Source organism: Dipteris shenzhenensis, chromosome 4 (genome assembly GCF_047967505.1).
Source record: "Dipteris shenzhenensis isolate YYH24624 ecotype China chromosome 4, Dip_SZ_1.0, whole genome shotgun sequence".
NCBI classification, from domain to species: Eukaryota; Viridiplantae; Streptophyta; class Polypodiopsida; order Gleicheniales; family Dipteridaceae; genus Dipteris; species Dipteris shenzhenensis.
In genome coordinates, this window is record NC_141599.1 from 36,465,379 (window position 1) to 36,481,228 (window position 15,850).

The 15,850-nt window shown below is 48.4% G+C and overlaps 1 protein-coding gene across 3 annotated transcripts in view; it reads right to left on the minus strand.

The window, feature by feature from the left end:
- LOC147902788 (Chaperone DnaJ-domain superfamily protein) overlaps nucleotides 1-15,850 on the minus strand; it is a 91,102-nt gene that overhangs the window by 27,038 nt on the left and 48,214 nt on the right. The gene's annotated exons all lie outside the window — the stretch shown is intronic.

The following is a 15,850-nucleotide window of genomic DNA, read 5'->3' on the forward strand; positions in this document are numbered from 1 at the left end:
GACGGTATTCCCTATTGTGAATTACGGAAGCTTGTGCTCAAAGCTACGTCTCTAGAAAATAAAATATATCTCGGTGACACAGTTTGTACTTTAACTTCGTTACTTAAGAAATGTTTTGAAGCTCAAGCTAGATTGGACATCCAGAAAATGACTCTAGCATCATCTGCACCTAATAATGTCCCCAGCGATGCATCATGCTGAGAACAGTTCTATTCTAAGTGTCGCAATAATGCTTATAAGGAATCAAAAAACAATGGAGAGGAGAAAGATAGGAATTTAAAAAACTCTTTATACTTTCTCCATAAATGCAAGATTTCATAGGCTTCATGAAATCTGCCCATCTTCGACTGCAAGTTCCTAAAGAAAGTCTAACTTTGGGCAACAAAAACTCTACCTGGTGTCTGAACTTGCATGATAGTAAGCGGCTTTCTAGTACTAGGTTAAAATTCTTTCTTAGTGAATTCCTTCCACACAGAATGAACAAGAAACATCCTGGGATTTCATTTGTATGGGAAATCCCTCATTAAAATCAAAATATTGCCAAGTACCATGAAACCTCACCGAGTTTCACAAGCCAAGAGATTTTATACGCGGCCTTAAAGTGAAATATAAGGTCACAGTACGTAGAAATCTTTAGAATAGGCCATTCTGTAGCCGAATCTAAAGCCCCTATTCAAACTAACTTTCAATCTGGTCAACCTGACATGTTTCTTTAGAAAGACAGGCCAACTTTAAAGCCTCAGTTCCCCAAAGAGTTCAAAGGACTCTACAAATAAAAGAGTTTTTTGTTACCTCCTGATGATCAATATCGGAAGGCCGTGAAAGATAGCCTATGTTTGAAGTGTCCAAGTAAAGATCATGGTACCCATAAATTTTCCCAATCAGTCTCAAGGTAATAAAAATCCCTTTGATAAGGGTAAGCAACCAATGATGCAAGCCCATCAAGTTTTGTCAATTCCTCAATGTGGCAATCCACTTTTGGCGCCCACGATCTAGTTGGGATGCATGATGGGCTTAATAGGAAGAGGGTAAGAGTTAAGGTGGATGATATGCCACCCGTGACTTTTTGAACCACTCACTCCTTAAGAAGTATACATTGCATAAGTCTCCTTGGCAAGGGGTTGAGACAAGAAGGGCTGAGACACTATGGTTAATAATGTAAATTTGAAAATTCAAGGGAATACAAGTACTATTAATTTTTGAATTATGCACCTTGATAGGATCACCTTAGTCCTATGTAGAGAATGGCTCTACGAGTTGGACTATAAACTACATTACTTTCAAATTATGCAGCTTTATAGGGCTGATGTCTTGGGTAGAGAATGGCTCTATGGGTTGGGCCATACCCTACAAACAAGTTATTTGAATAACTCCATCATCTTCCAAAAACATGGATAGTTGATCCATCACATTAGGTTTTTTAAAATGTAAAATGGTTCAATTCATAAGATAGACTTAGTACAAGAAGCTGCTCCTATCAGGCGAGCTTGGCACTAGAGGGCGACCACATTCAAGAGGTCACCATCTATGGAAGAGGCGTCTTCCTCATCCAGCTAAGCTCCCATGACACTTGTGGAGCAGAGCCCCATCCTCCTTGGCCCGCATTTGGTGTACCTCTTTACTTGGTACCATGGCTTTATAGTGGAGGACATGGACACGACACACCATGTTCCCCGCTTCCCGGTTACGCTTCGCTTCCCAGGGCTCCCAAAGGAGTACAGAGCCATTCTCCCCTCCATTGGTCGGGCATTTGGCACCATGCTCAAGTCTCCGCCAGATTCAGCTACAGCAGTGGTAGCAGATGACAGGGTCCCCAGGATCAGACTAGTAGTTGAGAACCCAGAGTTGATTCTTCTAGAGACCCTCGAAGGGGGTACACTTCGCCAACAAGTGGAGATTTCTGGGTTACAAGGCCAGTGTCTCCGTTGCAGACTGATGGACCACTTAGCCAAAGATTTCCCCCGTGGCCATGGCCGAGCGCCTCCCCCCCCACCCTTGCAAAGCAGACAGAGCCAACAGGCCCGAGCCCAACACGCTCTCAGGTAGGAGCAACAGGAGTCTCAAACCCCCTGGGTTACCCCCTCCGAAGGGGACTGGACTCAAGTTAAAAAGAAAAAATAGGCCCACAAGCACCGCAGACAGAGGACAAACGTTGAGAGAGGGACAGGGTTGACCGAGAGGCCCCGGAGAAGAAACAGCAGGAGCCATCTCCCCCAGCGGAAAGGGCCACCGCACAGCCAGATGATCCTCCCGTTTTGGAGGTTCAGCCTCTGCACTCACCCTTGCATCAGCGGCGAGCCCCTGGAGCTCCAAAGGTGGCGATGGCAAAAGCCACAGACGCTAGCTCGACAGCGACTTTGGAGGAGCGGATCCAAAGCCCTGGCGAGATTGATCAGTAGGGGATCTACGGTTGTCCTTACCCCACCTCCTTCCCCTCCCCCTCCAGATCCCTCCCCCTCTTCCTTTCCACTTCCCCCCCCCCCTCCAAGGTTCCCCCCGCCCCCTTTGCAGGAGCCATCTCCCCCAGCGGAAAGGGCCACCGCACAGCCAGATGATCCTCCCGTTTTGGAGGTTCAGCCTCTGCACTCACCCTTGCATCAGCGGCGAGCCCCTGGAGCTCCAAAGGTGGCGATGGCAAAAGCCACAGACGCTAGCTCGACAGCGACTTTGGAGGAGCGGATCCAAAGCCCTGGCGAGATTGATCAGTAGGGGATCTACGGTTGTCCTTACCCCACCTTCTTCCCCTCCCCCTCCAGATCCCTCCCCCTCTTCCTTTCCACTTCCCCCCCCCCCCTCCAAGGTTCCCCCCGCCCCCTCCCCTCCCCCCCCCACCCCTCTTGCTATGATCACTCTCGCCCCCCGCCCCCTTACCTCCCCCGCCACCTCCCTCTCCACCTCCGCAGCAGGTTCTCCCGCCTTGACACCCTTGCCAGCAGGCAAGGGTAAGACAATGCCCCCTTCTGCTTCCTCATCGTAGCAGACGGTCCATCCGAGGAGGGACCTAGAGGGATGGGGCTCGTCCACCCAGTCAGCAGCTTCCAACCTCCGGCCTGGGCATCCCTTACCGCGGGACTTCTAGAGGTTAGGACCCTAAAACTATCTAGAGATTCCAAACTCGTATCCTCTACCACTAGAGGTAACGCTCATGGTCCTGCAGCCCCAGAAAGGGGGTTTGATCAGTGCAATGGGATCTCCGTTTGGAGATTCCAGTTTTCCTCCACAGGGTTGGAGAAATGGTCCCTAGAGGTGTTTGATGCTATTATGGGTGATCAGATTTCACGCATGATGGACGAGTGGATGGGGCCACAGGGATTGGACCTTTGGCACGCCCATGGTGCGGAGGTGAACTTTCAGCTGAGCTTCACGCGCGAGGAGCCGATGTATGGTTTGGCGGTAAGAGTTATCAGATTGCAGCTGGAGGCAAAGGTGGAGCAGGCATACTATTGGCCCCTCCAGAAGCGTGCGAAGCCATTCGGGTGGAAGTCTTCTTCATGATGAAGTGGGCACGGAAGATCGGTATTGAGCCGAGTACGTCGTCGCACAGACACGGACTATTCGCCCTCCAAACCCCCAACAAAGTCACTTAAGGCAGTCTTTTTGGAACAGGCACCCACCCACAGGAGAGCCTTGTTCTTGGCACCCTCGTCCTCATGAGTTGGACCATAGTGAGTTGGAACGTGCACGGGCTCCAAAACCATGCTCGTAGCCAGCTCCAGTATCTCATACCCCGGCAGGAGTTGTAGAGGGCAGTGGTAGGGCGAACAGTGGACATCTTTTTGATTCAGGAGCACATGTTTTCAGCATTAGACATCAGACGACGACACCACCTCCTCCCAAGGAGAGGTCCAGAGGAGTGGTCCCCCGAGGTAGGACGGAGCAGAGGGGTCTGCATCTTAGTCTCACAGACTTTGGCTCCAGAGTTCTATGATCAGGGCGAGCTCTTCCCAGGACGAGCAGTTTAGATGGGAGTTCACATGGGAGAGTCCAGGATTGGGATCCTGAACGTGTATGCCCCAACGTGCAGACAACACCGCCCGGCCTTTTGGAGGAGGCTATGAGAGTGTCTTCCGGATGTAGACTCCTAGATTGTTGGAGGGGACTTCAACAACGTTTGGGGAAGACGAGCAGGGCAGCGCCTCCTTCTCTGAGATGCCAGCAGCAAAGCGTAGCACCTGGGAGCAGTTCATTTTCATGATCAGTGACAAAGACCCCTGGAGAGAGCCAGATTTCAGCAGGACACCTGGCAGCCTCCTCTTCTCCTTCGGACAGAGGAGACATGATGGACTGCTTGAGAGACTAGACCATTTCTATGTTGGGGACTAGGCACCGCATAAAGGCGGCTCAACTGGGATTCTGGCAGGTACCACGATGTCAGACCACTCTCCAGTAGTACTTCACCTAGATCAGCCCCGTCGAGGTCTCCCCTAGAAGGGGGTCCGCATTCTAGAGGACCTCTTGCAGGACGAGGAGATCCAACAGGTCATGGCAGGGATTTGGGATCATTTAGAGATGATACCGTGCAAGGGCTAGGCTGCGTGGGTGGCCGATGCGATTCAGAGGAGCAGTGAGGAGTTGCAGGCTCATGCCATTAGGTGGAAGAGGACACTTCAGGAGCGGGAGCGAGCTTTGAGGAGGGACCTCGCCTCCATAGAGCGGCTCAAGGAGCAGGACCCAGGTTCTCAGTGGCTTAGTGACAAGTTCGAGAGCATTCACCTTGAGCTTTAGGACACCGAGATTTGGCGGGCTGAGTTCACCTATCACTCCTCCGGTGGGTGCAACGGGGGGATAGGATGATGAAGCAATTTTTTCAGACCACTGGGCCCCGATCGGCAGGCACACAACTGCAGCGTCTTCTCGATTCGCAAGGCATCATGCACACTCACCCACAGGAGATATTAGACCTCACCACAAGGTTTTACAGCCAGCTCTTTCAGACAGAGAGGATGACCCCAACTGGTCTTGTGGCCCAAGAGGTAGTTTGGGATCACGTTCCGACAGTAGTCTCGTAGGATTTATGCAACAAACTGGAGGAGCCTGAAGGGAGAAGGAATGTGAGAGAAGTACAAGAGGGAGAGAGTGAGAGAGAGAAGACTCCAAATGTGCGGGTGTGAAGTGATGAGCCACACCACAAACTCATAGGTTTTATTAGGATTAGGTTTTCCCCCTATGACTGTCTTAAGACAGTCATAGGTGTCATATCTTTAATAAAGGGGTGGCAATGTGCCTTTACCCCAACAACCTCCCACCTAAAGGCCAATGTGCCTAAAGGGGAGAAACGAATAAAAATTACAGCAATATACAGTTACTGTATACAAGACCATAAAATAAGAGTGGTCTCATCCTAATCCCATGATGTGGCAGCAATGTGCAAACCGCTCTGTAGGCAAGCTCTTAGTGAGCAAATCTGCAGGATTATCATCAGTATGCACTTTCACAAGCTCAAGTCGCTTGTCTTCCAGTACCTCCCTGATGAAATGATATTTCACTTCTATGTGCTTGGTCTTCTGATGAAAGACCGGATTCTTTGCCAACATGATAGCACTCTGACTATCACAATGCAAAACTGGCATATCTCCTGTAATGCCCAAATCTCCCACCAGCCGAGTAAGCCATATTGCTTCCTTGCAAGCCTCAGTGGCTGCAACATATTCAGCTTCAGTAGTTGACAGTGCAACGCATTTCTACAACCGAGACACCCATGATATAGCACCTCCTGCAAATGTGAAAATATAACCGGTAGTGGATTTCCGGTTATTTGCATTCCCTGCATAGTCTGAATCTGTAAAACCATGCACCAATGCATGCTGCCTACCATAGCATATGCACAAGTCTTTGGTACCCTTGAGATACCTCAAGACACCTTTCACTGCTTCCCAGAGCCGCTTGCCTGGATTTGCCATATACCTGCTGATGACTCCCACCGCAAAAGCAATATCCGGACGAGTGGCAACCATGGCATACATCAAAGAACCAACTGCAGATGCATACGGAACTTTGGCCATTTCAGCCTTATCATCATCTGATCTGGGGCTGTCCTTACTGCTCAGTTTTAAATGTGGAGGCAACGGGGTACTAATAGACTTCCCCCCCTCCATTTTAAACCTCTGCAGTACTTTGTCAATGTACTCCTTCTGTGACAGAAACAAAAGTCCCTTGGACCTGTCACGAGTAATCCGCATGCCAAGAATATGGTTGGCATCACCCAAGTCTTTCATGTCAAAAGACTTATGCAGTTGTTTCTTTAAAGCACTAATCTCATGCTGAGATTTACTGGCAATCAGCATGTCATCCACATATAGAATGAGTAGCATCAAACTGCCATCCTTTGCCCGTTTGGTGTACAAGCAATGATCGGTTTCACACCTATGATACCCTTGGGACTGCATGAAGGCATCAAACTTCTTGTACCATTCTCTTGGTGCCTGCTTGAGTCCATACAAGCTCCTCTTGAGCTTACACACAAGCTGCTCTTTCCCTTTAACAGCATATCCCTCTGGCTGACTCATATAGATCTCATCATGGAGATTTCCGTGAAGAAAAGCAGTCTTCACATCCATCTGACATAAATCCATGTCCTCATGAGCAACAAGAGCTAACACTGCTCTCAAAGTAGTCATCTTGACTACAAGGGAAAAGATCTCATCAAAGTCAATACCTTTCTCCTGCTTAAATCCCTTGGCAACCAATCTGGCTTTATACCTCGGTAAAGCATTTGAATCCACTTTGACTTTGTAAACCCACTTGCATGGCAAAACCTTTCTGCCTGCTGGCAGCTGCACCAAGTCCCATGTATCATTTTGAAGTAGAGAGCCCATTTCAGACTGCATGGCTTTCTCCCACTTCCTTTTCTCTGTTCTTCCCATAGCTTCCTTGAAGCTGGAAGGCTCACCACAATCTGTCAGCATGATAAAATCAGCCACATTGTTGGCTCCTGGAACAAACCTGTCAAGAGGCCGTTGTACACGGGTGCTCCTCCTAACAAAATGTTCCGGATTAGGCTGCTGTCCAGCCTGTTCGTCATGCATGACGGGTGGCTGTACCACCATATCTGGCTGTTCTACAGCCCCATCTGCTGGCATATCCAGTGGTGCATCATTGGCAAAATTATCTGGCTGATTTCCAGCCTGTATACCCTCTTGAACAGGGTTATCTGCAGCAGCCTGCTGCTGCATATAAAAGGGCATTCTTTGCTGTCCAACATCATCATAAATAACCCTCCTGTATTCCACAGGTTGCACGGGTTCCTTGTGTACACTATCCTCTTTAAAGATGACATCATTGCTGCGTATAATCTTCCGTTTAACGGGATCCCATAACCTGTACCCCATTTCACCTTCGTCACCATAACCCATGAAGATGCATCTGAAAGACTTTGGCTCCAGTTTGGTGCGCAGTTCTTTGCGTACATGAGCAAAGCACTCGCAGCCAAATACACGTAAGTGCTTATATGAGGGTGGCTTGCCAGACCACACCTCCTCTGGCACTTTCAACTCCAAAGCCTTGTTTGGCGACCTGTTAATAATGTGAACTGCTGTTTGCACGGCTTCTGCCCAAAAGCCATGGGGCAATGCAGCATAAGACAACATACATCAAACCTTCTCCTGAATAGTTCGATTCATTCGCTCACTTACACCATTTTGAGATGCATTATGAGGGGCTATGAGTTCCTGTTTGATGCCCTTAGCTTCGCAAAACTGCACAAAAGCATGTGACACATACTCACCCCCATTATCGGATCTGAGGCATTTCAGCCTGCGACCTGTCCGATTCTCAACCTGAGCGACAAACTTCTTGAAAGAAGCTAAGGCATCGCTTTTATGCTTCAAGAAATAGACCAACACTCTGCATGTGGCATCATCAATAAAAGTAATGAAATACTTTGCACCCCCTAGTGATAACTGTGGCATCTCACACAAATCAGTGTGCACTAGATCAAGCGGTGCTCTATTTTGGGGAGTTCTCCTCTTATGAGGAGTCACAGAATGCTTGCCAAATATGCAATGATCACAAGTAGGCAAATCTGAAAAAGAAAGAGACGGCAGATAACCCAAACGTGACAGTTCTTGCATTCCTTTAACAGACATGTGTCCCAACCGGCTATGCCACAATGAAACCTTTGGCAGCTCGGTTATGGCAACAACATGATTACCCGCACTGGAAACATAAAGAGGGTACAAGGTATCACTCTTAAAACCCTCAGCCACTACACCCTGGCCATCAGTAATCACCCATTTGGAATCCCCAAATGTGGTGTGGTAACCAGTGTCATCCAACAAGCCAGTGCTAATCAGATTTTTCTTGATTTGCGGCACATGGCGAACACCATCAAGCATAAATGACCATCCATCAGGGAATACTATCTGTATACTGCCAATCCCTGCAATCTGACATGCATAGTTGTTCCCAAGATGAACAACTCCATGAGTACCTGTGTAGGAAGTAAACCACTCCCTATGAGGAGTAACATGAAAAGAAGCACCTGAATCCAAGAGCCAGGTGTGCATGTCATGGCCATCAATAACCAAGGTATGTGCAATTACAGCAGAAGAGCATAATACCTCATGTATGTCACTGTCACTATCCTCTGCTGCAACATTCACTGCATCCAAGTCATCTGCCTTGGCCTTGCCTTTGCCTTTGCTTCCACTGCCTGCATCCTTTATTTCAGCCTTCTTGGCTTTTTGATCCCGTATGAACTTGAAGCACTTAGACTTCACATGTCCCTTCTTGCCACAATAAAAGCATTCAATATCCTTTTTGCCACGGGACTGACTGCGGGATTTGGACTTACTAGCAGATCTCCCCTTCTGCTGAGTCCTGCCTCTATCCCGTACCTGCAAGGCATTTGAAGACTTGCTGCTCGCATTATTCTTCCTGCTCATCTCCTCCATAAGGAGAGAGCTCTCTACATCAGCATACATAAGAGTGACATTCGAATTAGACAGGGTGGTCTTGAAAGTGTCCCAACTCTCAGGGAGGGTACACAACAAGAAAGTAGCCTTGAACTCCTCATCAAGGTTCAACCCCTGTGCAATCAGCTGTGTAATTGAACTCACTCAAGTGTGAGGTCATAGCTGTACCTTCCTTCATGTGAAGATCAACCAGCTTCTTCAACCAATACACCTTACTGGCTGAACTCTTTTGGGCATACAACTCTGCTAGCCTCTGCCATACACCATAAGAGGTCTTTTCAGCCTGAACATTGTACACAAGAGAATCACTGAGAGTAAGCATGATAGCAGCCCTCGCGGACAGATCTAGCTCCTCCCATTCATCATCTGACATCCCAGATGGCTTGACACCCTTCACCCTTATGGGCTTAGAAATCTTCTTAAGCAGAAGTACATTCAAACACTGTTCTGCCCATAATGCATAATTGTGTGCCCCTTCCAACTTCTTTATGTTCAAAATTGATGATTCACTTCCCCCTGATGCCATATCAGATAAGGAAAGTACCTGACTCCCTGTAAGTCAAGAAAGACTGAATAAAATTCTGATTTCTCAAAAAAAACCTGCTCTATCAAGAGCCAGGAGCACTCACAATAGTGCCGTTTTTTACTGTCAGAAAATCTGCAGCAAAACAGAAAATTTCTCTCCAGTTACTATACCTTCTGACACACTGTACCGTGCTCAAATAGGCATAAAAAATAGTAATTTCAGAATGCTGCAGCTGCTCCACAAGTGCTTTAACAGTGCATCATCAGCTGACAAGGCACAAAAAAAAAAAAAAAAACAATGCTGTCCTGATCACTTCTCCCACCTCAGATGAGGTATTGCACTGATTTAATATGCATAAACCACTTGGCATACACTGTTTTGTTCACTGAAAAAGAGGCTCCAGACACTTCAGCCTATCACAAACCTGCAACAGAAAATGGGACAAATCCCAAGCAATCACCCTTCTTCCAAGGGGATAAAAGGCATCTGAGGGTCTCAGACAGTAACCCAAGTGCTCTCAAGCAAAATCTGGGCAAAAGCCCCTTGACCTGACACTTGTACCAAGTGAAAACAACCTCAACAATGAGGGATAAGGCATACAATGTGCAAATCTCTCTGACAAAATCAACTAACAGTGTAATGCAAATACTGCCCTGTGTAGAAATGACATACACAGATCCCAACGTACAAACACTCAATGAGGAACCTTTTGAGCACTGTCAACGATGGACAGTTAGGGACCGAGTAAACTCGATGCGCCCTGGCCAAGCGTGGCTCAACTGAGGTTCTCTGAGTGTTGCACAAGAAATGTGACCTGCAAGAAAAGGTCACCTCCACACTGCGGAAATCGAGACAAATGTGTGCACTCTGGCACCACACTACCTCAAGGCATACAAAGCATCAACTGCCGGGCAAAAGCCCTATGATCTGCTCACCCGTAAACTGAGATTCAAACCCAGTAAAAGCATATATCCTCTGTCAGATGCATAAATCCCGATATCTGTGCACAAGTCCTCCACGCAGAAGGGAAATAACTGAGAAAGTACTTGCTGTACTTCATGCAATGCAATGCACCTCGGGTAAAAAACCAAATCTCCTCGCTGTACCTGCTGTACTTTTGAAGAAAATCGAGATTTTCTTCTTCTTCCTCCTCGAATGCCACCTAGGCCTGCGTGCCTAGATGCCTGACGCTGCTCCCTAAAAAAAAGAACGCCTCCCTGTCGCAGTTTCCAAGGAAACAGTACGGCGTCGTCCGTACTGTACTGACGCCTGTACGGCTACCGTACGGCGGTACGGACGGCCGTACGTCCGTACAGTAGCTGTACAGTGCGCAAAATGTTGCGCACACGCAGCTAGCAGCAGCTAGCTGCTGCGCTGCTGCTGCTGCAGCGAAGGCCGGCTGCCCCGCGCTGCCTGCGGGCGCGCCTGCGCGTTGCCTCGTTGCCCACACTGCTTGCGCAGTGCACCTGCGCGAGTGCACCTGCGCGCTGCCACTGTCCCGCGCCGTCCCGCGCCGCCTTACTCTGCTCGCAGACCAGCTGCTCACCCGCGTGGGCAGTACGGTGCGCTGCCCTTGCTGTCCCGCTGGCCCTTGCTGCACTGCCTGCCCTTGCAGAGGCTAGGTAGAGGTCGAGGGGGTGGGTAGGCTAGGGTGGAGAGGGAGGGGTAGGCTCTGATACCAGTTGAAGGGGGAAGGTGAGTGGGAGAAGTACAAGAGGGAGAGAGTGAGAGAGAGAGAAGACTCCAAATGTGCGGGTGTGAAGTGATGAGCCACACCACAAACTCATAGGTTTTATTAGGATTAGGTTTTCCCCCTATGACTGTCTTAAGACAGTCATAGGTGTCATATCTTTAATAAAGGGGTGGCAATGTGCCTTTACCCCAACAGAGCCTTTCACAGATGAGGAGCTCTAGGAAGCCCTCAAGGCTCTCCCGACCCAAAAGTGTCCAGGCAAGGATGGCTTGACTCCGGCCTTCTTCCGGAACTTCTGGGAGATTATCTCCACCCTTTCCGATTAGCTTTTTGACACAAGCTCCCTCCCTCAGTCCTTGAGCAGGGGGTGGATTTGTTTGATCCCGAAAGGGGGTGATAGGTCAAACATTCGACAGTGGAGACCGATCACTCTACTTGATACTACATACAAGATCCTCGCCAAGGTCTTGAGCTTTCGGTTACGGCCCCATCTTACCGACATCATCCATGACACACAGACCGGGTTCGTCCAGGAGCATAGCATCCTGGACAACATCTTCACGTTCTCGGAGGCAGTGGATTGGTCTAGGGAGGAGTCACAGCCGCTGACCGTCCTTCTCTTGGATTTTGAGAATGCCTACGACAAGGTGGAGTGGTCCTTCCTGGAGGGTACTATGAGGAGATTGGGTTTCTCACACAAATGGGTCACAGGAGTTTCTACGCTGTATGCGGGGAGCTCTAGTCACATGCTTATCATAGGGCATACGGGCGAGGCCTTTCCTCTCTCTCGCTCGGTCCGCCACGGCTGCCCACTTGCTCCCTTCCTCTTCTTCTTTGTGGCAGAGGCTTTGGGCTATTACTTGAGATCACAGGTGGCGGTCCTCACGGGGTTGAGGCTCCCAATCAGACAAGAGGAGTTGCTTGACTCAAAGTTTGTAGATGACACGGCCTTGTATGTCCAGGGCACCACAGTGAGTTTGGAGAGAGTCAGAGGCACCTTGGCTATCTATTGTGAGGCCTTGGATGCACGGATCAATTGGACAAAATCCATAGGTTTCTTCACATGCTTTGAGGAGACACAGGAGATTCATGAGTGGGAGAGTGACTTTGACTTCAGATGGATACCGTGGGGTCAAACAGCGAGATACCTCCGATGCCAGGTTGGTATTGACATTACAACAAAGCAACAGATCGCCCCGGTCCTTGAGAGTGTTCGGCGTAAGCTTCTATACTAGAGCTCAGCCAAACTCTCTCTAGCATGTCGCGCCTTAGTGGCAAACCAAGTCCTCCTTGCCACGGCCTAGTATATCACCTCTTGCTGGTGCTTTCACAGAGGATGCATTGGGTAGCTCCAACGGTTGGTTCAAGACTTCCTTTGGGCAGGTTCAGACGACACGAGGAACACTAGAGCCCGGGTAGCTTGGTAGACGGTGATCATGCCACAGGCACTTGGAGGCTTGGGTATCATTGATCCGGAGATGCAGAGCAGAGCCCTCTTGGGCAAGCTGGTTGTTCGCGGCCTCACCCCAGGTGCAGAGCCTTGGAAGCTCCTCTTACAACGAGGGCTTCTAAGAAACACCCCACACACAGGGGGACAGTGGCAACCTTCACATAGATGGATCTTCTCAGAAGACCCCCTTACAGGGAAGGGTTCCCCCTTGATGAGGAGCCTCCACAAGGTCTAGCAAAGACTAGTAGGGGGTCTCATTCGTGCTCCGCCTAGATGCAGAGAGGAGTTTGAGCGCCAGCCCGTTATGTGGCACCTAGAGATCAGAGATCAGGAGGGGTGTATGCTCGGAAAGCGTACTCACATTGGTTAGGCACACTGGGACAATGGTCCAGCCGGGTCTTTTGACCAATGGAGCAGATTACCCATGGAGGCAGAGGCGAGGCTCAACGACCTAGCGCATCTGTGAGGGGCAAGGTAGCGGATGAGTGAGATTGACTTAGCCATTCTTGAGTCCTGGTGGGAGGGACTTCGCACATGGAGAGACAACAGATGGTTGGGGCAATTCTCTCATGCTGGTGTCCCCTTGAGGATGTTGATGCAGCGAGGCAGCATGCACTCCGACTTCTTCCGTGTAGGAGCTGGAGGCCTACTTCAATGACTCGCTAGGAGAGACCCTGAGATGGATGGGAGTTTTGATGGGATTCACTGGCAGATGATCAGAGTGGTGGGACGTTTGGGGAAGGAGTGGCACATTGACCCTCCCAGTATCTCAAAGTAGGATGCCCCTAGATGGCGCCTTTGGCTGTGGGAGGGTAGATCCTTGAGGGAGGTCCAATGGATCCAAGAGAGTGGTTCTGGCCTTCCAGGGGGCCTAGCCGAGTAGGTGGAAAAGGTGCCCTTCTTTTCCTACATCACATGCACGCTTCATATGGACACGTCGAGGTGGACCCCCTCGAGGGAGAGGCATTGGGTGACCCAGAGAGTACCCCGGGATGTTTGCTTCAGGTTTTGGACGTAGTTATGGTCCAATTTGCGGCCGAGGAAGATATCCTACTTCTTCTGGCTAGCCGCCCACGGAGGCTTGCCCATCGGACCGTGGTTGGAGCAGATGTGAGTGGAAGGACAGTGCCATTGCTGCTCCGATGGTCTCCTGGAGACTATCCCGCACTGCTTGTGGAGCTCCTATAGCGCAGCGAGGATTTGGATGAGAGCTCTCAGGATCATGACGAGTATGTAGAGTCTTCAGAGAGACTATACTGGGGGATGGTTTTTCCTAGGGAGGACAGCGTTTGAAGCCAGCATCACGGCGTGGAACATTTGGGTGGCTCGTTGCAGTCTCGTGATGGACAAGCACTCAATTCCACCCTAGTTGCCATCTGGTAAGATATCATTTACACTCTACGATCCACCTGGGAGCGTGGAGCTCCAAGCTCCACGGCGACTATCAAGAGGCGTGCTCGTTTCTGCAAGGCTTGGCTTGCAGGAGTTTTCTACATCTTCACTCCGCGAGGGATTCACTCGTTGTATAGTCCCCCCACTTGGCTGTTAGCCCCAGTACCAGAGTAGTGAGCTGGGTTTCTCTGGAACATGCCGGTTTTTCTTTCATTCTTTTCCGGTTTTTTCCATACTCAACACCTTTGGGGCTGTCTTGTCTGAAATCTTTCAAGCATTAATAGAAGGTTCCTTTCTTTGGGGGAAAAAAAAGAAGCTGCTCCTATTTTCAAAGTGTACCCTTTAAGCAAAATGGAAGAGAAGGAGCTACATGTCTAAGTATGTTACAAAAGAACAAATTCAAACCCAGCAATTCCCCTTGGCCAACTCCTTTTAGTTTTTAAAAAGATGGGTTTATGCCATCATATATAGATTTCATAGAAAAAGTTGTATGCCAAATAGTCTAAGTGTGACCACTTTTGTAAGAAAGTCAAGCACATGGGTCATTTATTTCTAAAGAAGGATACGTATAGATCCAGAGAAAATTAAAGCCATTTTAGAGTGGCCTAGTCTGACTACTCTAGAAAGGCTACCGATACTCCCTAGTCTCTCAAGTTTTTATCAAAGAGTTGTCAAGAATTGTGCTATGATTGCAATGCCAGTCGCAAGTCGGCTAAAAGGAAAGGGAAGTACCTTTGCCTGGATTGGAAAAGATTGAGTTATTATTATTAAACAATTAATATCAATTGCCCCAGTTTTACGGAGTTGATCCAAATGAACATTTCATACTTGAAGTTGATGTAACTAATAGAGCTATGGAAGTCACATTGGTCCAAGGTGGATGACCAATGACTTTTGAAAGCAAGAAACTAGACCCATCTCATAAAATTTATTCAACATATGAGAAAGAACTCTATGCTATGATCCATGCTTTGAAACATGGAGGCACCACTGTATGATGATCCATGCTTTCAAACATGGAGGCACCACTTGTATGGTGCCCTTGTAAGTTTGAAATCATGTTTGACCAAAGAGTATCAAGTGGTTGTGGAATCACCCTGAGTTGGAAGGCTAAAAGCCATATGGGCTGAATTGATGCAAGACTTTGATATGCATCACAAAGGAAAGTATTGTGTGGTAGCTGATGCATTGAGGGGGATGTCCATGGTTAATGAGCTCAGTTTTACTCAGTTTCAGAATGAAATGAAGAGAATGCTACTTGGGAAAGTGTGAGCAAACACAAAAGGAGATTTTGTAAATTTGTTGCCGTGGACGTTTACACTTCTTCATGGGCAGGAAATGTTACATCAATACTACTATGGTATGGCATTGCCCATAAGATGGGTGTCTTGGTCTAGGAAATTAGGAGATAAAGAAAGTACTCATTTGTTATGATACTTTAGTGACCTAATAAAGGGCTTAAGTAGCCTAAAGGGTTGTTAGTGCCTATTGAGGATAGTTTTGTATAGTTAGTACTAACTAGGTGCACTAAGAATCCTAAGTGGATAATTGGAAAGTGGATGCTAGGCTTAAACGTGGTAGGTGGTGCTCTAGTAAGTTCTAATAGAGTCTCACCAAATGATATGCCGTAGCAAGTGGACACTCCTATGTTCACTTTAGTATTGTATTTTCCTACGCTCGTTGTGGGGACTTAGCAAGGGGTTAATGAAGACTGCAACCATTAAGGAATCCGACAAACACTATTAAACTTTGACCATCCCAAAGGTCATTCCATCTTGTAGAAAGATCTCCCAAGCCACAGTTGAGTCTTTATTGTGTTTTTTGCAAATTTAAAAAAAACTGACCAAATCTAGCAATTTCAAAACATAGTAATTCGC